Source organism: Macaca fascicularis, chromosome 8 (assembly GCF_037993035.2).
Source record: "Macaca fascicularis isolate 582-1 chromosome 8, T2T-MFA8v1.1".
Taxonomy (NCBI): Eukaryota; Metazoa; Chordata; class Mammalia; order Primates; family Cercopithecidae; genus Macaca; species Macaca fascicularis.
Window position 1 is genome coordinate 10,032,400 of NC_088382.1, and position 25,146 is coordinate 10,057,545.

The 25,146-nt window shown below is 43.7% G+C and overlaps 1 protein-coding gene across 1 annotated transcript in view; it reads left to right on the plus strand.

The window, feature by feature from the left end:
• XKR6 (XK related 6) overlaps window positions 1–25,146 on the plus strand; it is a 339,999-nt gene extending 314,853 nt beyond the window's left edge. Inside the window, exon 3 of the mRNA XM_005562588.4 lies at window positions 1–25,146. This exon is cut by the window's left edge and continues 17,985 nt beyond it. The gene's annotated coding sequence lies outside the window, so the exon portion shown is untranslated.

A 25,146-nucleotide genomic window follows, 5' to 3' on the forward strand; every position in this document is an offset into this window, starting at 1 on the left:
TGAGGCAGATAGAATGGAAAAATGTACAGTATGGTCATCTTTATTTTGTCGGTTAATTCACAACTTTTAGTATGTGTGCAAGAGAGGTTTACGGTGGGGATGGGATAAGGGATGCCCAGTGTGAGATGGGAAATCATTCATCTTTCTGTTCTGTTCCACATGCTAGTAGAAGGAATAGGCTGAATGAGAGGAAAGGGGAATAAATCAAGACATAGATGTGCTTTTTAAATGTTCGGAGCACTGATGTTATGCTTTTGTGTTGTTTCTTCTTTATTCCAAGATTTCTCTACAGTGCTGTAAAATTGTCCCCTGCCTAGGGCGTTAACCAATAATGTTTACCTCAAGAAAGTTTTTTTTTTTTTTAAAGAGGCAGTTGTTTTTCCCATCTCTTAAAAAATAGTGTCCCCCTAACCAAAAGGAGAGGCATTTCCACAGAAGTTCAGCAAGAGAAGAGAGCCATTTCTGAGGCTTTCCTTCATGTCCCCATCCTTTTCCACCACACCCCACCCCCTTTAGTTACTAATGAAAGAATCCAAGAGAAGAGTTTTGACCAGAAGTGGGTTAGGATGTGATAAAAGTATATGATGGGTGAATATAAACTTTGCCAGAACTAGTGGTGTGGGGTCCTTTCAAAGGATGGGTGTGTACTTCAGGTGTTTCGTGCTAGCGCGTGTGTGTGTGTGTGTGTGTGTGTACTGTATGTATGTTTCAGTGTATGAAATGTCTGGTGGACAGAGAACAAAATACCGCAAACAGAAATGAACAGGAAAAAATATATATCAAATGCTATTTTATCAGATGATGCACTTGTTCACCTTGATGAGAAGCCACTGTTTCACAACTATGCAATCTTCCAGTTATTCTCCCGACCCCTTCACCTTAGATTTCCAAACTGTTTTCCATAACCCTCACAGATTTTTTTCCTTTCTACAAGAACCACAATATTCAATCCCTAGTTCAAGGTGAGCATGCTACAGTGATTCTTTTCCTAAATTTAAGAGCTAAAGAAAAAATAATTTCCTTTTCTTTAATTGGAAATGGTTCAATGTAACCTTGTTTGGTTCTGTAAGTGAACTGATGTGTATTTTCTGTTTCGGTTACATGTTTACAACTTGTTTTCATCCTCTTCTCGGTTCAAAACATTTATTTTCTTTATAGATTCTACTTTTTACATATGTTTTGGGGATGTGTTAACTTAAGGCAAGAAGAAAAATTTGGCTTAAGTGGAAAAATGAGCATGCGACCTCTGGGACCGGGGGAGGGAGATCATGTGTACCTGCAGCTGAATTAGTACTTACATCATGGTCCTGAGTCAAGACCATGGCAGGGAATCTGGTGGACTCGGGGGAGGACCTGACCTGGGTGTTTTTCTTTCCTTATTTGTGGTCATCTCTATGGAGTAACCTATCCCCAGAGGATGGACTAGTATTTTCTGCCTTAGCTTTAGGCCAACTGTGTCCTTCCTAGCTACTCCACCCAGTGCCAAATCCCATGTCCCTTCTGTTGCACCATGGACTCCTAATACCTCTCCTCCCCTGCCAGCCACTGATGACAACTTGCCCGCGTGGGGTTAATGCATCTGCTTTCATTTAGAAAGTTAGATGTAAAGGGAATCTTTGAGAGCCCAATGTCAAAAGTGCTCAGGAAATTGGTCCTAGACTGCGTGCCATTTGGAAGCATTTGAAACATACTCATAGCTGCAGAGGAGAGCAGCAGTTTCTAGCACATTTACAAACTACCATCAAGCCAGTTCGGCTGAGCAAGACTTTGAGAGGTTTTTAAAAAATAGTTGAGAGAAAGAAGAGAGGTCACAGGGTTACACAAAGCACAAACTCGGCAGGGGAAGCCCTGTATGCAGAAGGCAGCTTTACAACTTCTCTGGTTGTCTGCACAAGTCTGAGTTTTGCACACGGTTTACAAATCTTGCACAAGGTGGCCGAGCCATCCAAGACAGTTTTTAAAAAAGAAATCCAGACACTGCCTAACTGCTCCAGCACAACATGCTTCCACTCGGCGGCCGGCGGGTGGGAGCTTAGATGAAATTTCTTTGGAACGGAGAAGGAAGTCAGTCTTTTGATGAGGTGCATTGTCTCTAGCGGCCTCATTCCTTGCCTCCCCCAGTCCTGCATATTCTCTTAGCTACTCAGGGGATCTGAACAAAGAGCTACTCATTTACTTTTGTCTTGTTCCATAGATCACATCTGCTGAGACCCATCCTGGGAATTTCTCATTCATTCTTTGGTTTTCTTCCTTATATATTATAGGAATAAAGGGTTCCTCTTCTCCTTCAAGTGAGTATTTTGGAGACTTTCAGAGCTGTCCTGGGGCCTGGCCCTGCATAACCAGACCCCAAGAAGCTTCCCCAAAGCTGACTTGTCTTTAAGGCTCAGAAAGTCCACAGGGGATCTGTTCCAGGACACCATGGAATTTTCCAACTCCCGGCCTTCCCTAAAAATCAGCTGTAGATTTAGAGGGGCCTCTTGGAGGTTGCCAGGGTCTGGGCCTGTGACCCCAGTCCCCTCTAGCCTGCCCCATCGGCACTCAAGCCTCTGGGTCTTCACTCACCTTGGGCAGAGTGAAGAGTGGCCAAAAGTTGAAAGTGGTCGAGATCCCTCACTCCTTGCTTGCCCAGAGCCAAATCAAAGTGCCCAATACCCATTTGGGGGCTGTGACAACCTGCCTCTCTGGGAAGGGACATGCCCACTGCTGCAGTCTGTGGCATTGTTGAGTTTCTGCCTGAATCTAGACCCAGGAAACCTGCCTGTTCAGAAGCCTGACAATTCATTCCCAGTGTAAACAGAGCCTTTGCTGGAAAAATCTTCCCCATCAGAGTGGATGAGTCTGACCCTGTGCTATGTGGGTTCTCTTGCCATCCACTGAACCCTGAGATCCTACGTGGCCCATGGATGTACAGTCCTGAATGCCAGGCCAGAGAGGTCAGGGGCGGCCCAGAGCCCTGCAGGGCTGGCTGCTTCTGAAGAAGGAATCTGGTCAGAGATGTTGTGCTTCCCCTGATGGGAGTAGGAGGCAGTTCCGTTAGAGGAAAGAAGCCTTTAGAATTACTGGGGTCTCAGGAATGTCATGTGTCGGAACCAGTCCAGTGTGGTCTCAGCAGGTGACATCAGTGATGCAGAGCAGAGCCCTCTTGGGGAGGACGAGAGGACCAAGAATCTGCTGACAGTAACCAAGGACCACGGATGTGTCAGGCTCTCTGCCCGATGCCTCCATACAAATCATCTTCTCTAAATCCTGGGGATCATCTGGTGAGGTGAGACATCCCACCCCATTTTACAAATGGGGAAACTGAGGCTCAGGGAGTCTTCACACTTGCACAGGGTCCCATGGTCAGTTGGGGGTTCAGCTGGGGGCAGACCTCGGTATCTTGGTTCTGCTTCATCCCTAGTGGTCCTACTCCTCTTCCAGGTGAGCTCCATCTCATCCCTCTCCCCATAGCTCACAAACACCAGGGGGCTCACAGTGCCTGGCATGGAATGTTTGGGACTAAATCCAGGAAGCCTGAGCATTTTTGTTTGCATTTAGTTGGCCAGAGAAGCTAGACGAAGAGTGGGAAGAATTCAGGGATGATTAATGAAATACAGTGTCACCGTGGAAAAGGATGCCTGCTTTCCAGAGGTCACCCTGAGCCTTACCCCTTTCAGTTATGTTCTGGAGGAGCCCCGTGGAACTGGAGTCTTCCTGGGTGCACTTTGAGGTGTCAGTTTTGGTTGTCCTGAGAACTTTAGTGTCTCCTATCTGTCTTGTTTTATTTTTGTTCTCCATGACTTTGAGAGATGACTTTCAGATAAATGGATTATTTCCCTAAGGATATAGAGGGGATGAGAACTTAGAGTTAGAACAAATTAAGAAATTTAAGCTTCACAGGGTCAGTTCTGAGGAGGTTTTTGCAGACGGTGGCTGTGACTCAGCAGCGAGAAGGAGCAGTCCAGAAAGGACTGTGCTGGACTGGGGAGAAGGCAGGCTGAGGTTGGGGATGACCATGCCAGGGCCTGGGAACTGGCATCTGCTCCTGTCCTCACTGCTCCTGGGCTGGCCATCACCTTCTATGAGCCCCAGTGTCCCCATCTCTGAAATGCAGACATGAACTTGGTAACCTCTGTGATTGATCCAAACCAGCAAGGTATGAAAACAGTGAGCCAGGCAAATACATTTGATAAAATGTCTTGAATGATGAATGGATATCTTCAGATTTGGGAACAGAAACCACTCTAGGACCCTAAGTCAACAAATGGAAATACCGACATCAAACTCGCAGACTGAAGACAGTGATTTTCACTTCCATGTGAACTGATTAAAAACAATAGAAATGAGAGAAGAGGTGGGTGCAGTGGCTCACACTTGTAATCCCAGCACTTCGGGAAGCCAAGGCGGGTGGATCACCTGAGGTCAGAAGTTTGAGACCAGCCTGGTCAACATGGTGAAACCCTGTCTCTACTAAAAATACAAAAATTAGCCAGGTGTGGTGACACACACCTGTAATCCCAGCTACTCGGGAAGCTGAGGCAGGAGAATCACTTGAACCTGGGAGGTGGAGGTTGCAGTGAGCAGAGATCACACCACTGCACTCCAGCCTGGGTGACAGAGCAAGACTCCATCTCAAAAAAAAAAACAAACAAAAAAGAGAGAAAGAAATGAGAGAAGAGCACAAGGGAGAGGGTGGTGGAGAGAAGAGCAGAAATGGACAGGAAGAAAGAGGAGATTAGAGAGATTGGTGGGAGGGGAATGATAAGACTGCCATGTTCTTCCTCCACCAGCAGTTTCGTGGTTTATAAGTTTGTTTACAGCAATTACGTCAGCTTAATGGCTACCAGGCACCCTCTGAGTGAGGACGTGCACACACATACACACACACACACATATTATTCTAATCCTGCCAATGACCAGTGGTTACCCATGGGGAAAATCCCTCAGTCCTTGAGCATAGCTGGGGCTTCTTCAGAGCACAAGGAACAGTGGAATCTCAGGGTTTAAAGGAGACTTGGACATCACCTAATTTTTGCTCACTCACACAGTCACTGACAAAAGGCTATCAAACTTATTGTCACAGGCCTCCAAGGACAGAAGCTCCTTGCTTCCATTCATGATTGAGTACCGTGTAGTTGAATAGTCTTCCCTTAGAACTGGCCTACTGTTGCCTGTTGTGATCCAGACTGGTTTCTTTTGCTTTGGGCTTCCAAGGGGACAGAGCCCCTGCCTCTGGATGAATGATCTCTGGGATACTAGTCCCCTTGGCCTTGTCTTGCCCAGAACCTCCTGAAGGCAAGAGTAAAGATTGTATCTTACCTTGTCTTTGCCTCCTGAAGTTCAATGCTCCAGACAGACAGCAATCCTCCCACCAACCTCACAGCCCATCCACACTGGAAGCAGCTGTTCATCTTTGTTGTGTCCTGTTATTACACAGACTCAAATGAACTGTTTCTCATTCCTTTCCATTCATCAGGTCCAATGTTTTATGTTCATAATTCAAATGTAAGTCTTCATTTGAAATGGATTGAGGAAGGCAGGAGGAGGGCCCTGGGTATTGCTTCCAAGGGGAATATGTATTTACAGGGTCTTCAAAGCCCTCAGAGCACTGCTGATACCTTCCCCTCTTCCCCAAACCAATCCTCTTGTTGCATTTCCCAAAAACCCAATTCAACCGGGATCATGGCCTCTACACAGCAGGAGCTCTGCTTGACATTGGGAAGACAGAGGAAAGACTGTCTCTTAAGGCACTCACAGTCCAGCAGGGAGACAAAGCACAAACCTATGGGCACTACAATCCAGTTTCTGGGAGGACAGGGTGGTCCTGCCCAGCAGAGCTGACTTCATGCCTCCCAAAGTTCATACAGCTTCTCATCAAGGGTCTCTCTTATCAGTTCCCTCTCCCAACCTACCATCATCCCCAAATGAAGCAGGCATTACACTAGGACCCCTCAGTCTTCCCCCTAACCTGGGCTGCAACTGTTCCCAGCTATTTTTCAACAACAAATCCCGCCAAAAGCAGGATCATGTCCAGAGTAAAAATAACCACCAAACAATCCCAGGAGCTTGATTCAGTTCAGCATTTAGCCCTACAGATGCCTCTGAGCCCTGTATCTTCCACATTTTCTCCAGAGTCTCTAGAGCTTTCTAACCACATCCAACAAACCCAAAAGTTACTCCTTGGCTTTCTTGCTCAAGTCCCTTAGGTCCCTTTTGGCTGCCTGTACTGATCTGGGCTGACCCTTCTTTGGTTGGTGGTTTCATGGCTCTGTTCTCCAAGTCACTGCCTCAGCCAGCCAATGTCCATGTCTGCTTTCTTCTCACCCCATCTTCCTTCCATCCAGGACAGCACTATGAGGACAAAGAGGTCCCTGCAGTAGCTATCACTGCCTGACAGAGCATTTTATAGTAAAAATGCATTCACAGTAAGATCAAGGCTGATAGAAGCCTTCTTGGTGGCCTGTGAGCTATCCATTGGAAGGGTTGTTCTTGGAAATGAGAAGGAGAAAGGGACCACCTCAATGTCCCCATCTGGTAGACCTTGCTTCAACCACTATGAGTGCAGATGACCCAAGAGAGGAAAAGCTGGGCCAGATCCATTACAGCCAAATTGATTTCCAGCCAGCAGGTGCCAAGGGCGCTCAAAGTGGTCCCTGACACAGTGGCCGTAGAAGTGAGTTCTGACTCTAGGGAAGATGAAGAAATCCTGACTCCCTTACTATCGATGTTGGGCTGCTGAGCTCACAAGGTGCTCCAGCCCCACCTGGCAAGAATACATAGAACAACCCTATGGGATGGGTTACTCCTAATTAGATAAATTAAAATTACTTCTGTTTTTTCTGTTCACAAAAAGCAAAAACAAAGACTTTCTTAATTTCACCAGGGTTTGCAATTGAACACATCTGATTCCCTGACTTAAAGAAATATATATGTATATTTTTCATTTTGGAGCAGGTATTTTTTTAATGGGGCTTATTTTTGGATTTGAGATCACGGGGCTTCTTGCCTTGTGAATCAATGCTTGCTGCTGTATTGAAAATGCATACATTGGTGACCGCAGTATTAAGCCAAATTTAAAATCTTAGTCTCCTCCATCTGTAAGTGTTATGTATCTACCTCATTATGATTTTTTTGGTTTCCTGTGCTTTCGTGTTGTGTACAATGTCAGAGGTGAAATGTAGATAAAAATATATATATATAAATATATATTTTTTGCTTTGCAATAAAGTTCAAAGCTATAACACAGAATATTCCTGAAATATCATAGCCTTTTATTGTGCTCTATCTCCTTAGTTGTGAATTGTCTCGGGAACCTTTTTGCCTATTCATGAGAGTCAATATTGTTGTGTTTGTCATTTGATAAATTATTCTAATTATTTTAACTGTACTTTTTTGACACATTGAATAAGACACTAGGATTCTTGAACAACTCTTGGTTTCAAAGGTGCTTTATTTCTGTGGACTCAAGTGATCAAATGGAAGGGAAGTATCTCTGCAGACTTGAATATTCCAGAAAAAATTATGGATCTCAATGCCATTGGGCTTTGGGTTTAGAACAAAAGGTTCGTGCGTAGGGGGAAAAAGGAAACATTGGTTTGGCTTTGACTTCTTGATGCTTTTGATATTTATTTATGTCCAACTTTATTTCTTTTTAAAATTTCAATTTCTTGGCATGAAATTCGGTATTCATTGACTCCCTGGCATTCTTGTGTGACGTGGCTGCTTTTGACTTTTTGACTTCGCCATTTTCCCTAGGTTGATTTTATGTGTTGTGCTATTTGGTGGTAAACTATCCTGTGCCCAGCCCCCACCTCTTCTCTAAACCTTCTGGAACTCTCTTTCATACCACATGTTAAGAGTAATGGTGATTTGGAAACTTTTGTAGTCTATAAGCCAGCGATGCCATAAAGACTCAAGGTTTTCAGAAGAATCCTGACCAGTTACAGTACAGGTTCAAGGGATTGTGAATAGAAGGTGGATTGTTTGCAATTGATTCCTTTTATCTATGTGCTTGAACAGAATTACTGTCCTTTAGCTAAGCACATGTAGGTTGTGAGCCCTAAATAATTTGTACGGTTCAACCACCCTTGTTTTTCTGTGTCTTTGGCCAAAATGTAAGGCTTTTCTTAAATTCATTCAATATATTTTAAACGGTATAAAGAAAAGTCTGTAAGTTAGAATAAAAGATCCTTAAAAATGATACTTCAGTAAAACCCTTTAAGTATTTATTATTCCCCAGTTCTAGGGAGCTATGGAAAAGTGGTCATTGAAAGGGGGAGTTATTTCCACAAATGGTGACATTACCCATAAAATACATGCAATGCTATAGAAAAATGAACATTTCGTAATGTGTTGGTTTTTCTTTTTTTGATTATCATAAATAATTGCTGGTATGTATTAGTAATGGACATGTTAACTTGTATTTGGGGAGGTTTGCTTTGTTCTTTAATGATGCTGAGTCAGCATTTAAAACAACCTGGCTAGGTTAGACTTTGCCTGTTCTTGACTATTTCTCTCTTTTTATGATATAAAGGTCTGTCTATGAATTGAAATGCAGATAAAATATGTACTGAAGGTAGAACACAATGATGTTGATTTGAAGGGAAAAATATAATTATAAATATATATATTTATATATATACACACACATAAGTAGGTGAGTGGGAATATATGATATATTCATACACGCAAACACACACATGGGCACAATGACAGTATGCTTTCAAAGTTGGTTTTTTGATTCTGAGGAATTTGCCACCTCACTGAGCTTCCCAAGATTCCAAGATTTCCTTTGAAATAATTAAATGTTTAAGAAAGAAATATTTTGCTTGTTTTCTGTAGGTACTTGAAAACACAATTCTTATGATTCCCTATTCTTTCATATCCATTGTGACATATCCATTGTGCACTCAGAGGAGCTTGTTTTTAGGGAGACTTTGGGAGGATCCTTTCTTGTATCACCACCTTTCACCCCCATCCAATGCCTTGAGAAAATTAGCTACAGAGCCACCTACACCTGCTCATCTTGACTCTTGTCTTTCTGTTCATCTCAGTTCCCCAGGTTTTCCACAGAGGAGGCCTTGTTTCCTGGAGACCCTTCTGAAGTTTGAATAGTGGACTGAACTCTCTTTCCATGCTGGTTCTGGGCCCTCTCCACACCTGGTGCCACCCTCCCTGGACTCCCAGCCCCAGTGATCCCCAGGGCACAGATAACAGGAATTTCAGAGTTAGTAGAAGGAATTTCTTGCTGCATCTGTGATCAAGGCATTTTAGATGTACATGTTCGTAGCCCTAAGCATGATGTTTAATCTACTTCTTGTACAGGAAGGGTCCACAATGGACCAAACTCTAAGGGTAACCCAAGGAGATGGAATAACAGGACTGCTGACCCAGACCAGCTAGTTTTGTTCTCATAGTGACCTTCTGCTCACTCATGAGCAAAACTCCCTTAGTTGAGAGGAAATCCCTGATATGTCAGAGCCAGTATAGGAATAGGGAAAAGGAATTGAACTTCAGTTCACTGTAAAAAGCATTCTCTTCTTTCCCTTTCCTTTTCTGTTTGTAGACCATATTTCTGCAGCGTGGGCTGGTCCTTGGGCATGACCATTGTTGACTTATTGTGGGGAGTTTTCTGCACTGCTGGAAGGATGCTGTAGTTTTGTTTGTTTGTTTTAAATCTCATTATTACACCTCTTTGTTGCTTGGAAAGGGAGAAGGTGCTGTCCCCAGGATGTAATCATTCTAGATAGAGATGCTTTCAGTTCTGTTAATGTTGCCAGTTGCTATTGAACTCCCAAGGAAATCTCCAATTTGGAAACAATTTCTGACTTCCTAGTTGGGTTCTTGGTTTTCTGCTTCTGGACAAGAACAGCTTCTATGCTTTAGGAGCTTTGAAATCACTGGACCAGAGGAAGGCGGTGTATTACAATGGGATGTGGCAGATGATGCAAGATTTTCTTTTACCCTAAACTCAAGGTGTTGTACAGCTCTGGTAGATGATTTTTGACATTTTGTATGTTCTCAGGCCACTGGGTCTTCCCAGTGACCTTCCCTGCAAGGACAATGTGACAGATAATGAATCTATTTTATCCCACTGGAGTTTCCTTGCCAGAACAGTATTCCCACTTCAAATTCAATTAATCATTTGATTATCAAATATTTATTGAACACTTGCTCTATCAAGCAAATGGCTAGAACCATAGGGATATAAAGATGAAATAAACCTCAAGGCATGTAATACAAGAGATAAGAAATGTACATTAAAAACCATACTGCAATGGAAAATGGAGCCTAAGCAGAACTGCAAGATGCTATGGACATCCAGAACAGGAAGAAATACTTCCAAGTGAAGGTAGAAGGGAAGGCTTTGAAACAGTGGCATTTGAGTTGTGTTTTGAAGGATTTATAGCCTGCAGGCAAATGGATGAATATGGCTGGCCATGCCCATAGTCATGATAAATCATTCATTCACTTACCATGTTGATTTCTTTCTTATGAGAAAGCAACACAATTTTCAGTAGCACATATCCAAGTCATGTGATGTCTTCCACTGTCTATTAACATTCACCCAACCTTATTGAAAGAATAGCCCTTCAGCTGAAACTAGGTTAACCCTTGGTTTCGAAATGTGATTCAGGGAATGGCTCTTCCTTGTGGATAACTGCACTCCCTCTTCAAAGACTTCATGGACACCCCAAGAGTTGGACTTGCAGTTGCTCAGATGTATCCATGTGCATGCCTTGGCTCAAAGCTAAGCCCCTGCGGCTTTGGTATATCTAAAACCCACTCCTCTAGTCCTCCACATGTGGTGGAAGACAGGAGGAATGAGGCTTCAAGTGGTGATTTGCATGTCTCCATCTGCAAGGGCACATCAGAAGAGTGGAAGGTGTCAGTGGACCACTTTACATGTGATTTCTGGAACCACTGAGTTTTTGAGGCCAAAGGGAAGGAACTTGAATGAAAAATGGAATTTCTTAAAGCCCAAAGCTGCCCAAGAGACGCAGAAGATTCCAGTCTCTGATTCTTAATAGGGTTTTAGTTCAACCCTGGTCAGGCAAGCTTCTGGAATATTTGAGGCCAGTGCAATCTCCCAGAATTGGTTGAGCCATGCAGACATTGGCTGGCCCCAGGCCCTCACTGTAGCAGCCAAGGAGCTGGTTACTGTGGTCACAGCATTTCCCAATGAGGAATTGAGTATTCGGGATGTGGGGTAAGGCCCAATTTCTCCTATAGTTTGTGTAGTGGTTCTAGGTCTTTCCAGATACTATGAGAAGAGTATATAGAAAAGGAAACCAAGACAGTTTTTTTTTTCCCTGATCCTTTCCTCAATGGTCCCCAGTTCTCTCAGCACGACACACAGATTCTTCAACAGTTTGTTCACCTTATTTAATCTTCTGAGACTTTAAGAAACACAGAACCAAAACCATGCAGACATTGAGATGAGAGATGCAAAGGCACAGAGAACTGGGACAAGCGTGAGGACCTCCCCACAGACTGGTACTGCTCCTGCAACTAGTATTTAAGCTTTTAAAGTGTGGCCTGGCCTTTGACCTCAGATTTGCAGCACGTCTAAGTGGAAATGCAGGGGATGGCAGTTCTGAACCTTAGAACTTATTAATGAGACAAGCAGGCTTGGAATCCCAATTGGAACCTCCCAACTTCCCTCGGTCTTGTTCCTTATAATTATTCTCTCTTTAACTTCCATAAAATAACTCTACTGTTGCTGGCCCATGGCCTGGAATCTTTTCAGAATGGGTGGGATGGTGACCACCTGCATCCCTGGGGCTGATAGACAAACCATGTCAGCCAAGCATACATTCAGAAAAGTTGGACTTCCATTTTACACAAATCATTTTTAACTCCAAGCTTCAAGATATTAAATTTTAATCATTCCCTTTACCACCCACCATCTGGGGCTCTACTGAGCCTGACCACCATGCACCACAGGCTGAGGGTGACCCCAGACTCTCACTGGACCCCATGTTCCCCACACCCATGATGTCTGCTCAAGGGTGTGTTACCCAAACCATCATTCATTTCAGATTTAACTCATATTTACTGAGCACTTGCTTCATGCCAGTTTGCTAAGTGCTTTTCTATATATTTTCTTAGTTTATTTTACTTATTCCTTGTAATGACCTTTTTCATCTAGAGGAGTATAACACATTGCTTTAATTGCCAGGTGAGAAAAATGTGACCTAGGCACTTGAATGATTTGCTCAACTTGATTCATAAGAGATAAAACCATGATGTGGGATCAAGTGTCTTGGCTGAAAGTCTTTGGTCTTTTCCACCACACCTCTGCCTACACACTCCCTTGCTTGACTGATGGGACGTTCTACTTTTCTTTTCTTCCTGCTGCCTCACTGAACTTTGAGAGGCCACCTCCCTGCATGGCACATTTTATCTCAGCCTGCAGCAGCCAAGGATGGTTTGGCCTGTGAATAAACAACCCATCTAGAGATTGCCTAAGAGCAGGGGCCCTTGAGGCACCAGCCTGAGACTGACATATGGAAAAGACATCCTTTCTTTCTTTGTTTCCAAAGATTTTCCCTGAAAATAATATGTAAAATAAATCCTGTGAGAAGCTACTTTTAAAGCCAATTGGTGTTCTTCTGATCTTTCCCAGGAAGATCTTTTGGCAGAATCTCTTTATGTTGTAGAGAAGAAATCAGGGCATTGGGTGGCATCATTATATTTTGAAGCCCAAACTGCTCAAAAGGAACTGAACAGCAAATCTCTGCCTCTAGCTAAAATTGCTGTCTCCAATACTGCTGACCGGAAGTACTGGGCTCTAGCTTGGCTTCAGGAAGCTTGCAAAGACCTTGGTGTTGCCCCATGTCAGCTGTCAAAACTGGCAGCCACCTCCCTGAGGTTAACAGAAGAGATTTCAGAGATTTCTTCCCTTGAGAACTTAGGGCTCAGTGAGATTCCTGGACTCACGCACAGTCAATTCCTTCTGTTCATTAGTCTTCTAACTTACACACTCATTATTCATCTAGCTAAGATCCCAGGCATGTGACTAGACCATAAGTGATTCACACTCTGGTGGGGAGCTAACATCTGTACATCCAGGGCTGAAAAGTAAGATGAAATTAATGAATGCAGATAAAGCTCTCTCGAGTTCAAAGGAAAGGAAGGCACCTTAGCACCACCAAGCTCAAAGAAAGAGGAGATGACATGGGCATTAAGGACTGTTGAACATTCCTGATGAATGGCACATCCTGGGTTAAGGACATTAGGGAAGGTTATAAGGAAACAATTAACACATGTGCCACCTTCTTTCCCTAAAAGTAACTCCCAGTGTGCACCAATATATTGGCTCCTTTGATAGCCATTGTTAGAGGATGCTTCCTACAATCATCTTCCTTCTTAATCAACCACCAGGCGTCCTTCTCAAATAGGAAAAAATGGCCTAACCACAGCAAGAAGAGACAAGGGGAGGGGAGAGTAAGGAAAAGGTTCCTCTATTTTTGAGAGAGATTGCTTTAGAAAGAAAGCAAAACATAATCATGTTATCCTTGATCTGGAAACTGAAGAAAAGGTCCTGTTACTACCTCACTACAAGGAAAGAAGGACCTGAAACTCAACATCCCTATGCCTTTCTTGCTATCATTCCTAGCCATTGTTTCTGCATGTCCACAAACCCCATGCCTCCATCCTGAGCCTTTTGGACTTACAGAGTTTAGGTTAAGCAATATACTATGAATAGGCACATGGGTTACAAAGAACAAGAGAGAAGGATATTCTCTTAGGAAGAGCCAAGAGAGAAATGGGACACAACAGCATGACAAAGGGGTCAACACAGACCTTGGATCAGTCGATTAACCTTGAAAGATTCCCTGTGAGATAAGAAGCTCCAGGCTAATCCCACATTGCCCCTTTAGGCCAACAGTGAATTCTCATCAATTCCACTTAAGAATCGTTCGTTCTTTCTTTGTCACTGTTCTAACCTCATGGCAAATGCTAAGATATGACTTGAGGTGATTTAACACAAGAGTTTCTGAATCAGGACATACCACATTCATTGCATCCATCACTTACCAGGCACCCATTTCCAAAATATTACATATTTATCTCCAAGTGAGTCCATTTGTAACACTACAGATTAGGTCAATGGTGAGTGCCTTTTTTAAAAGTCCCCACTGGTTAGTGATGATGAGAAATAGTGTTGTTTCTTTTTTAACCTTCAAGACATAGTTATTGTTTCTTCCCCAATTTCCTAGTTCTATTTGGCAAACTGGACCACTAAAAGTCCACTAGGAGTGTATCTAGTGATTTCTCTAAGAATGACTGGGTGAGAGCAAGTTGAAAATGACGTCTGTCAGCAGAAATTAGAGAGTTAGGAAGCTATGCTGTTGCATCCCAGGACCACAGAGAACTGTCATCCAGCCCTACCTCCCCTCCAAGCAGGGTCACACATTTCTACATTCCAGTGCAGCAGCTGGAGTCCTGGATTTGCCACTAACACACTCCATGCGCCCAAGCACAGTTTCCTTTTCTGCAAAATGGTGACACTCCTTAAAGTTCCTTCCCATCCTAAAGTTCTGTTATCAATACTCACTCATCCAACAAATGGGAAGAAAATTTAGCTTCTCCTTAAACCCATGCTAATGTCTATCAGCATAAGAACCCAAGGAGATCCTCCTTACATAGAAGGCAAACATCTCCTAAATCAATTCAACTGTATTTTTCTCTTGCATTAAAAGATGAAGCCAATACAACAATTAGCTGGGTGTGGTGGTGCATGCCTGTAATCCCAGCTACTCAGGGGACTGAGGCAGAAGAATCACTTGAACCCAGGAGGCAGAGGTTGGAGTGAGCTGAGATCGTGCCACTGCACTCCAGCCTGGGTGATAGAGCGAGACTCCATCTCAAAAAAAAAAAAAAATTAAATAAAAAGATGAAGCCAACTGCTCACCCTAATAAATATACTCAAAACATATATCTTGAAGGTTAAAAACAAAAACCACATTGCTTCCTCTAATCCCTTTTTTGTTATTGATGTCAAGCAGTTGTAATGTTCTGGGGTACAGACCAGAGCATTAACTAATCAGGAGATGAGAATCAGCCGTATGGGATATACAAAGGTTATTGACCAAACGAAACAAAGCCAAGCAAAAGACTGTGCAAACTCTACTATCCTTAGAACTCCACTTAGCAAACGACCACCTCTCTAAGAAAATGCTTCAGGTATGGAAAAGTATCAAACTTTGAGGTTGTCTGGGGAAGGCTGTGATGCTTTTAACAGAGGTGAATAAGGTTGTCCAGCACAGTTCCTAAACGCCTGTGGGGCGCTTTCACATGCAGTATCTTATTTGATCTTCTCAACAACACCATAAATAATAAAGTCATACCCAACATGCAAATGAGAACACTAAAGTTCAGAGAGGTTAGCCCACCTGAGGTCACACTACTATAAAGGGGTTAGGGTCCAATTTCGAATCCAATGCCACTGTCTGTGATGTCCAAACCCCCTTCTTTTGAGAGTTGGAGGATCAGCAGACCACCTACCTCCCCACCAAGGCCCTGGACTGACAATGCCCGTTCTCCACCATGCCTGGGAATGTCTTTCAGCCAGGGTGGCTTCCAATCAATGGTAAATAGAACCAGATGGTCTCAGGTACCAAGCACAGGACATCACAGCCTTGTCTTGGGGCATTTTGAGGATTCTTTGAGCATATCTTTACCCTTAAAGCCACACTACACATCATCTCATTTCCTAATTTTATTCTGTCTACTTCCTTATGTAAATACATCTATGATCACAAATCCTCAAACAAGGTTTCATCTCCAAACTGCCAGATCAGAGAAACACCATTTGGAGAGAGCTGATCTAGTAAGGCAGTTTTGGGGATTGATGTCAGAAGAACATCATGGTGTTTGCTAAGGCCATTCAGCCAAAGCAGGCTGCACCTCTTAAAAATCCTCCATTTGAGGGAAGACCCATGCTCAGCGGCTCCTTTGTTGGCTTTGCAGAACTACTCACTTAGGGGGGCTCAGAGCAATGAGCAGAGGGTACCACCTCTGAACTGCAGAGGACCAAGTGGTGGCTGCGTTTTGAGTCAGGGATGGGTGAGGAGTACAAAGACAGTTTCCGGGACAACCACTTTACTATGATAGGTCATGGGTGGAAACTGAAGTCTGGGAAAGCTTAGTAAGAGATGGGATTCAGAAGGCAAGTAAGGTGGGATCTCCTCTGGCCCAAGGAATGGATAAGTGTGAACACCTTATGCAAAAAGGAAAGGACGGGGGCACTGATTCTGCCTGATTCTCTCACTCCTAAAATAAACCCTGATGTGCCTGCTGGAGGAGGCCCTGTGCTGGACTAAGCACAGCTGTCCCCTTCTACCCATGAGAGTAGGAACCAGACCAGTGTGGACGCTGGTGGACTCTGAGCCTGTAGGGTCAGGGGGATCATTTTTTCTTATTGAGGAGTGTAGCAAAATTTTTAGAGGAAGTCCAAACTTCCTGCAATGGCCAGATTTTAACCAAATGATCGAGTGCTTCCTGAACTCACGCTAACATCTCACACTCTATTTCAAAGTTAGAAACACTTCCTAATGTGGCAGAGGAGTTTGCATTTCTTCCCTTTCTTGGGCCATGGGTGTGAGCAAAGGATTCTCTTACCTGAATGCAGGTCACTAGTACGAGGTAGGTGGATCAAACCACAGGCTACATCCCAGGGGAGATGAGAGAAGGTACTGCCCAAACCCTACACAGGGCTGGCCAGTCCCACTCCCCTACTCCCTCAACAGCAGCCTCTGTCTAAAACTGCCTCCTTTTCAAGTCACTTAATTTAGGAAGAGTTGCCCTGTGCAATTAGGAGTGACTTAGAGTGGGGTAGAAGGGGCCAATCCAAATGGCTCAAAGAGTGGCTTTCTTGGGTTTAGGCCCTAGAGGGGCCACATGAGGAAGGCCAAAGACCAGCAGGGACGATATGTGGCTTCTGTGGGCTTCTAGCCTGTGGTCCGTGCCAAAGGGCCATCATCCACCCTCTTGGGCATGCAGTGGTGGTTCCTGGAGGCATTCTGATGCATTCTGCCTTTCCCAACCTGTCCCAGACTAGTTCTTGCTACAAATTTCAGAAGAGGATTCTCCCTCAGTCCCCCTTGCCTCTCCTCCTGTCCCTTGGCATGCATGTGAAGACCATTGCCTGATCACTTCCTTTAGTCTCTCACTCTCTGCCAGCCACTTGCCCAAAAGTGAGGCTCTTGGTGAACAGCAGCTCTTATTCCCAGATGGTCTTTTGGGTTCTTGACTTTCCCTTTCTTTCCTTGTTGACCGTGAGACTCTGAGACACAATGGCCTTGACAAGGGTCATTCGTTTATCAACTGAAGCCTCCTCCCCAGCCTGGCCTCCCGACTCTCATTTTATTCCATTTTTCTTTCCTCGGGGGTGACCCCATTATGTTTTCCTTTCATTCTGTGAGGTGGTGCCTCTTCCTCTTGCAACAGCCTGGGATGGTGTGGGTGATGGGTGTTGAAGCACAAAGCAACATTGCCCAAAGAGGCTTATGCTAGGAAAAAAAAAAAATTAAGTATAATGGGAAAAGCTCAGTGACATGGGAAACTCCCTTCAGATCCTCCACTGGTCAGCCCCGGTTTTCCAGTCCTTTTCTTGTGGAATTTTAATACCATCTATTTATTACGATTGTTTTTAATGGAGGAAGAACATCATGCTAATGAGTTGTGCAAAGGACATCATTCTTTTGTTACTATAATTTAAAGGGGTAAAGACTACAATGAACCGTGTTTATGTTCAGATATCCATTTATTGTGCTGGGTTGATTTCAGACTGGTGCATTCTCACTTATCAGGGACCTCTGATTCTAGCAGAACAAAATCAGCTATTTACTCTAGTTACTGTATGCAGACACATAACTTTTACTGTAATTTGAAAAACCTTGCACTGTAATGGTTTAAAAAAAAAAAGCAAATCTTATTGAAACTGATTTTGTATTTTTGATTACATCTGAATTTTCACATTTTTGTATCTAACCGTGATCACGGTAGTGCTTCCATAGCTTGTGTTCAAGGTCTCGTTTTCTTTTCAGGTTGAATTCCTAAGATTGTGTTGATGCCAGATGTTTAAGGGGCAGGACTGGGGCCTGGCTAGCAGAGCCTGTCATGGGGGTTGTGTCTTCGGCCAGATCATGAGCTGGCAACAGGAAATATTGCCTAGACGGAGCAAGCTGATGTCGCATTTCATTGCGTGAATTCCCACAGACAGTTCATATCTCCAACTAATTTAAGGCCAACAGTTTTGGCCAAACCTTTGCCAAGGACACTCAACTGAGCTGCCCCCCACCCCTGCATTACCAAGCTTCCTGGGTAAGGAGGACATTTTTGAAAACAAAACTTGTGAAATTAATTTGTGCTTATGATTTTTTTCTTCTTGCTGGAAACGTGCTGGGAGGCAGACAGCATGATGTTTTCGCTCTTTCTGCTTTTCCAAACCAATACACCGGTTGTACTCTTTTGTTTCTTAGTGAAGAAAATTCTAGACACAGACCTAAATATGAACTCTTTTCCTCCTGTATTTCGGATTAGCAGTTCTCCCTATGTATTCCTAACTTGTTGAAGTGTTTTCCTTCTTAGCATTGCTTCTCACATTTTACTTTATTTTTTTACTGAACAACAACAAAAAACCCACAAAGGAACAAATAATCTCTTTCTCTTTTTCTCTCTTTCTCTCTGATGTGTAATGTTGTGTTGTCCAGATTCTGTATAAAAATATGTATATGATGTATCTGATATATGGCAGCCACTGGCTGTTATTTTAACCAATATAATTAACAAATTGCATAATGTTGGTGTTTGATTTTTTTTTTACAAAACAAAACAAAAAAACAACCTAGTTAAGATGTTTGTGTATTTTTGCATGGTTAAAATGTACTTAGTGCATTGAGAAATGTCGTGGAGGCACTCAGTGAAAAGGCCGGTTTACTTTTTGATCCTAATGGTAATTGGTTGTTGACCAGACTAATCCCTATGACGTATGTCTTCTTTAAGTTAGCATATTTCTATTTATAACTTGTTTTAGTACTCAAGATTCAGCATAGTGTATCTATCTATCTCTATTGTATTTACTGTTCCTTAAAACCAGGTTGTGGAAGTTCACTTCGTCTGGCTCAGATGTCTCCATTGCTGATTTCTGTTGAAATGTGTTCCATTTAATTTGCTGTACAGTCCAGATCTGAAGCACCCCTGGGGCCCATGGACAAGGGCTGTCATCTCTCCTTCTGGAGATCTATTCCTTTGAGCAGTACTGTGGTTTTTCCCTTGTCATGAACATCTTTTTTTTTAACCTAGTTATATAAAGGAGGATAAAAGACAGGAAATTAAGCAGAAATATAAGAAGTATTTATATTTTATACAAATAGTGCATATAATATATTATAGAGAGATAGGCAGGCTTTAAATGTGAATTAAGCAAAAAGGCAATGAAAGATATTGAAGGACTCAGAGAGAGAGATCTTGGGTTTTCCTCCCAGGAGTGGCACCATTTCAATAGGAGAGCTGCAGAAAAATGGGCTGTGCCTCAGCTTCACTCTAGGTAAGATTAGGAAGGGCAGTGTTAGGTGAGAGAGGCATCTAAATTTTCTTGGGCCTTCAGTGCATTTAAAGCAAAACTGGATCTTTAACTACTTAAGAGATTGGATCACTGTATGTTTAGAGACAGTGCTCGCAGCATCCCCTCTCCCCCCTTGGACATCTGGACTTGCTCAGAAGAAATGCATGTCTTAAAAGGCACAAACTATTCTGGTTCAAGATTACCCTGATTTTCTTCTTGCTGGGATCTCAAGTCATCTCTTCAGCCAGGTACTTCTGCATAGCTTTTGAAAGGAGGTAGATTTGGAAAGCAATATCTCTGGGAAATAGAGGTGAATCTCTGGCACACAGTTCATTCATTCTCCCTAAAGAGGTCAGAATCATGGACTTCTTTTTTTCCCCTGGGCACACAGGAGTTTGCCATTCTATGTTTTTCCAACTCAAACTCTGATAGACACATCTCCCCGACTCCCAGTGCTAGGAACCAGCATACACAGAAGTTATTAGAAGCACTATTTAGGTGCTTCTAATCTATTTAGGATTTTTCCAGTGTCTGTGTTTTTGCAGACATTTGTCTTTTGGCAGAATAGTGCACCTCTCCACAGTGAGCCATTCCCCCTCCACAAATCTAGAGACACAGCCAGTCCTCTGAAGTCTTGGGCTTATTGGCTCTGCAGTGAAATGTTAATCCTGATGGCCAGCCAAGTGGAAACCAGGACTGTGATGGCTCTGCCTGTCTGACTCTTCACAGTCAAGAGCTCAGAGCGCTTTACAAACCTGTTTCTCGTGGCTCCTGCAAGCCTCCATGATGTGCCTGGCCATGGGCACTGATTGTGTCACTGTCCGCTGCTGGTGGGCATCTTTCAAGATCTTTTGAAATTTTTATTAGGTTCTAATGCACTTTCTACTTTCCCTGCGTTGAGATTGACTACAAAAGGGCAGGATCCCACAAAGATGTGGCAGACATTACTGCTCTCCTGTTTGGCTCTTTCAAAGGCAGAATCTAGATGGAGCATTGTGGACATGCTGACATTGGTCAGGAGTCCCAAGGAACCTGCTAGAAAGTGTACTCACCATTCCCCCGGAACAAGGTTGGCCCTCTTTGGATGAAAGGCTGGTGGAGCCCTTCATGATCCTAGAATTCAGCCCCTGCCTCATGTCTTTTCCAGACTGATATCGGTTCTCCAGGACCATAGACTACAAATGTCAAATGTCAGAAAGGACTTAGAGCATGTGGGGTTCCATCTCCTCCCTGTACAGATGAGGAAACTGAAGCCCAGAGAGAGATGAAGTGATTTGCCCAAAGAAACCCAGCTCAAAAGGAGCAGAGACCCCCTCAGACCCTGCTTCCCGATGCTCCTTTGTCCCCCTCCTGACTATAACCAGCAGCTCAGAATCCTTTCAATTTGTGAAACTCAGATATCATTCCCAAACTCTCATGTTTGATAGAAGTCCCTAAGTTTCTTTTCTCAATGATTATGGTCAATATGAACACACATGTTCACATTCCCCTCTCCCAGCCCCGTGTTAGCTAAGGGAAGAGGATTCAGATTTAGGATGTGAAATGAGCTAATGTCTCATTAATCTATATTTTTGAGGGTTGAGGAAGAACAATGAAAATAAGGAACAGCAGAATCTAAACCTATAAACTGCCCTCACTAAATCTCCTCTGAGAACAGCTTTTTCCTAAAAAATCTCAGTGGTCCATCCATCCACCCAGCGACCCCACCTGTTGTTCAGCCGTCTCAACTTTCCTGGACGTCTTCCATTCCAGAGGCATCTGATTTCTCAGATGCCTTTTAGCAGAGCTCGTTTCAGGAAACCCTCAACTTTTAAATCCAAGCAGGTATTCCTAATATTTGTGATAAATTCCTTTTATTATACCTCTCTGCTTTTATCTCAACTGAGCCACCAGAAGCCAAAGCGTGTTTTCCTCATGCAAAATGGTAGACCAGGAACTTCTTGGGGTGTCATTCTTCTAAAAAATGGCTGTTGGCCTCCTGGCCTCACTTTCCCCCTTTTACAAGCCTGGAGGCACCTGGCTTAGCTGGTCTGTTTTCCTTTGGGAGGACTCTATGAGCGTTGTCCCCCAGAGCTTACAAAGACATAGTCTAGAATGTGTTATTTAAATTTTTGTGGTTTTATTTGAATTTAAAAATAAAGTCTGTAATTTGCTGCTGAGGCCCTTGATTCTTTGTTATCCCTGAGAAGGGCCCAGTGAGTCCCCACTCCTTTCCCCAGCCTCCAGTTCCTAAGAGTCTCTTTCTAATTAAATAATTTTTTAATTCCAATTAGATTATGGTGCTGTTTCTCAAAGAGACCAAGTCCCTGAGTTGAAGATCCTTAAAGGGCTTTATTCCTTTAAAAAGGTGCCATTCCAGCCCTTTCCGCCCCCACCTCCCCCACTCCCTTATAAGTGACATCCCCTTTCCCCACCAGGCCCAGACTCAGGCTCCAGAGAAGACTGACCATGACCCTGTGTCACGCCAGGGGCCCAGGCAGGACCTTTAGTGACCTTTCCTGGTGGTGGGTGCCCCGTGAAGAGGTGAACAGCTATAATAAGTGCTTTGTCTCACCAGAAGTTAGGGTGGGTGCGGGTTCTCCCTTTGAAACATTGGGGCTGAAGAGCACTGCCTGGTGTCTTTATGGGAGAAGACAGCATCCAGAATTGACCAACGCTGGGGGCAGTTATCTGTGCAGCTAGCCAGCTCTGCAAGAAGGGGACTGCAGCTGTGACCCCTAAGTTAGGGCCATAGGTCCCAAAGCTAATTTGTTTGATATTAATAAAAATTGTAATTATTATCTATTTTAAAATAGAGTGATAGAAAACGTGTTAGAGTTGGAAACGGTATTTCACAATTGCACTGTCCTAACAACTCTTTCTCACGTGGTTCCGGAGTTCCTTCCCACCGTGTAGCCATTCTGGTAGTGCACGCATGTGCACCTGCTCTACATCCTTGCAGTCCATATCAAGCCTTCCTTTATGTATGTTACTATTTGTTTTCTAAACTTAGTCCATGTAATTCCTGTGTTCCCCAATGTTCTTAAATATACTTAACACAGGCACGGCCCATGGCTGCTGCCTGCAGACTAGCTTGTGGCTCAAAGCAACATGTAGACCTGAGGCTGCTGTCTTTACTGAGCTCTGTTCACACCCTAGAAGGGTGTCTGCAGCTCAGCGAAGCAATAAGGGTGCTTGCCATTATTATTATGTTCCTAAGGCTAATAGGCAGGATGTTTAAAAATAGCTGCCTGCCTTTCAACATGTAAGAGCAGAGCTGGAGAACATACATTGATGTAAGAATGCATATCCAACCAAAATATCCAAATCCCTGCAGAAAGAGCACAGGGTTCCAATACTGATTCTGCAGTGACTCCTTGTGTGACCCTAGATCTTTAATCAGTGGCTCTGTCTGTAACATGAAGGATTCCGCTAGATTACCTCCAAGGGGTTCTGTTTTGGGTTGTGGATAACTTAGAAAACATATTCAAACACATATCAAAGTCGAAATGTACAATAAAGTTCCACAGACCTACCAACTGATTTTGACAATGATCATCAAATCTTATGTTGTTCATACCCTCACGGTTTGATTATCACATTCACTTTATTAATTTGTTATTGTAATTCTTAGATTCCTGGATAAAATGACACCCATTTTTCCTAGGACCAAAACAGGACGGGTTCCACCAGAGAAAGAAAGGCCAGGGAGGGAACTGGTCCCCAGATGGCTGGCCATTACAACTGCCGTTTCTCCCTGCACCCATTTCATCCCCACAAATGTCCCACTCACAGGTGTCTCTAAGTCATCATAGCACAGTGTGTCCATGCCTCTGCCTCCTCAGGCCCCAGGCATCTCATGGAGAGTCCTTTCTAGACTGCCATCCCATGCCAGAGGGTGGAGGGATTTCCACCTGGCTTACCACAGTGGTGTGTGGTTCCTTTGCTGACATTCTTCAGCAGCAACTGCTTGAGAGCCAGTTCTTCGATTCCAGGCAGTCAACTCACCCAGCATCTTGCCAGAAGTTGGCTCAGAATAACAGGCAGCTCTCCATGCTCATCCTTCCCATAGCAGTTCAAGGTAACTGTCCATCTCCTTCACTCTAGAGCAAGAAGAAAGGAGACGCTTCCTCTATCCATTCTGTTTTGTCTCCTGCACATCGCCCTGTGAGTGGAGTCAAGTTAAAGGAGCTTCTTTCACTTCCCCAGAGACTCATCCAGGACCTCACATTCCCAAGGACATTGTAGCTATCATTCCATCTGTTCTAGGGCGAACGTTCCTGAACCCTGAAAGGCTGTCCTCTTCTCCAGCTGAGCATAGGTCTCGCTGGGGCATACAGGCACACAGGCCTGGCTTTCCAGGACACATGCCATTCAAGGCCATTGGGATGGGCTGAAAGGTTGATAGCAAAGGTCTTGATCTATCTTCTGCAGGAACCTTGGTGCTTCCATCTTCCACTCGCCAGTCGGGTGACCACAGAAAAGAGATTCTGGAGAGTAGAAAATTCGGTCAAGTTGCCCCAAGTCAGGGATAAGCCTTCTTTCCATGGAGCCTTCCAAAGGGCAAGCCGTCTGCTACTGTGTACTGTAAATTCAGAGCTTCAGGAGCTGAGGCCTCCTGTGCTTGGGGGAAAGGTAGCTGAGGAGAAAGGGACTCCTTCTCACCTTTTGTTTACCTTTGATCTGGCTGAACTTAGCTGCCCTTAACTTCTAGTTTGCTTAAGTCCTTATTGCCTTAATAACCACCTAATAAGCAGTCAGAACCAGGAGAGAAGCCCCTCCCATGGAATCCATTGCAAGCCTGTCCCCAGTCTCCCCACTGCTGCTATGCCTCAAAAGAGCCCCAGCCCCGTCTCCAAAGCCCAGGGTTCGCCTCTTGCTGAAAGAGCAACGTTCCCAGGCTGAGGACAAACCCAGGACTGCTCAGGCGGAGAGATCCCTGCACCCACGTTCACCACTGACAACCCAACTCCATCCTCAGTCTCCATGGCTTCAGATCTGGACTCCGCACCCTCCTCCACCTCCACCTCTCGTCCCAGAGACCCTCCCCCCATCATGCTCAGTGCTGTTCCTGAAGACCATCTAGACTTTTTTGTTCTCTGGAACATTCTACTCACCTTCAGCTACAGCACATTTCTTCAGCCTCTCCACCAAGCTCTTTAAAATGAAAGGCAGTTACTGTCTTCCCTTGGACAATAATGAATGTATCTACTGTACGTGCAGACCATGTCGAGAAGTGGCTGGGTTAAGAAAAAAGAGGGTTTTTGTAAAGCCTGTTTATTTTTTTAAGTCAGTTTTGAGCATTTCTATTTTACCACCCTTCACATGGTTTTGGGGAACCCAAATTGTATCAAGGTCTCATGCCAAAACAAGCCAAAAGTTGTTTTCTTTACCTTTTTCCTCCATGCACCATGATTTCAATGATTGTTTCAGTGTCATTTTAAATGTTTTCTTGTGACATGTACTGATGATAAAAGTCATCTTGACAAAAAAAAAAAGATTTATACATGAATCAGAAAGTATTTATTTCAATTTTGTACCTTTCCATTTTAATACATTATAATGTATTGACTCAACGGAGATAATATAAACAGTTCATTTTAATAACA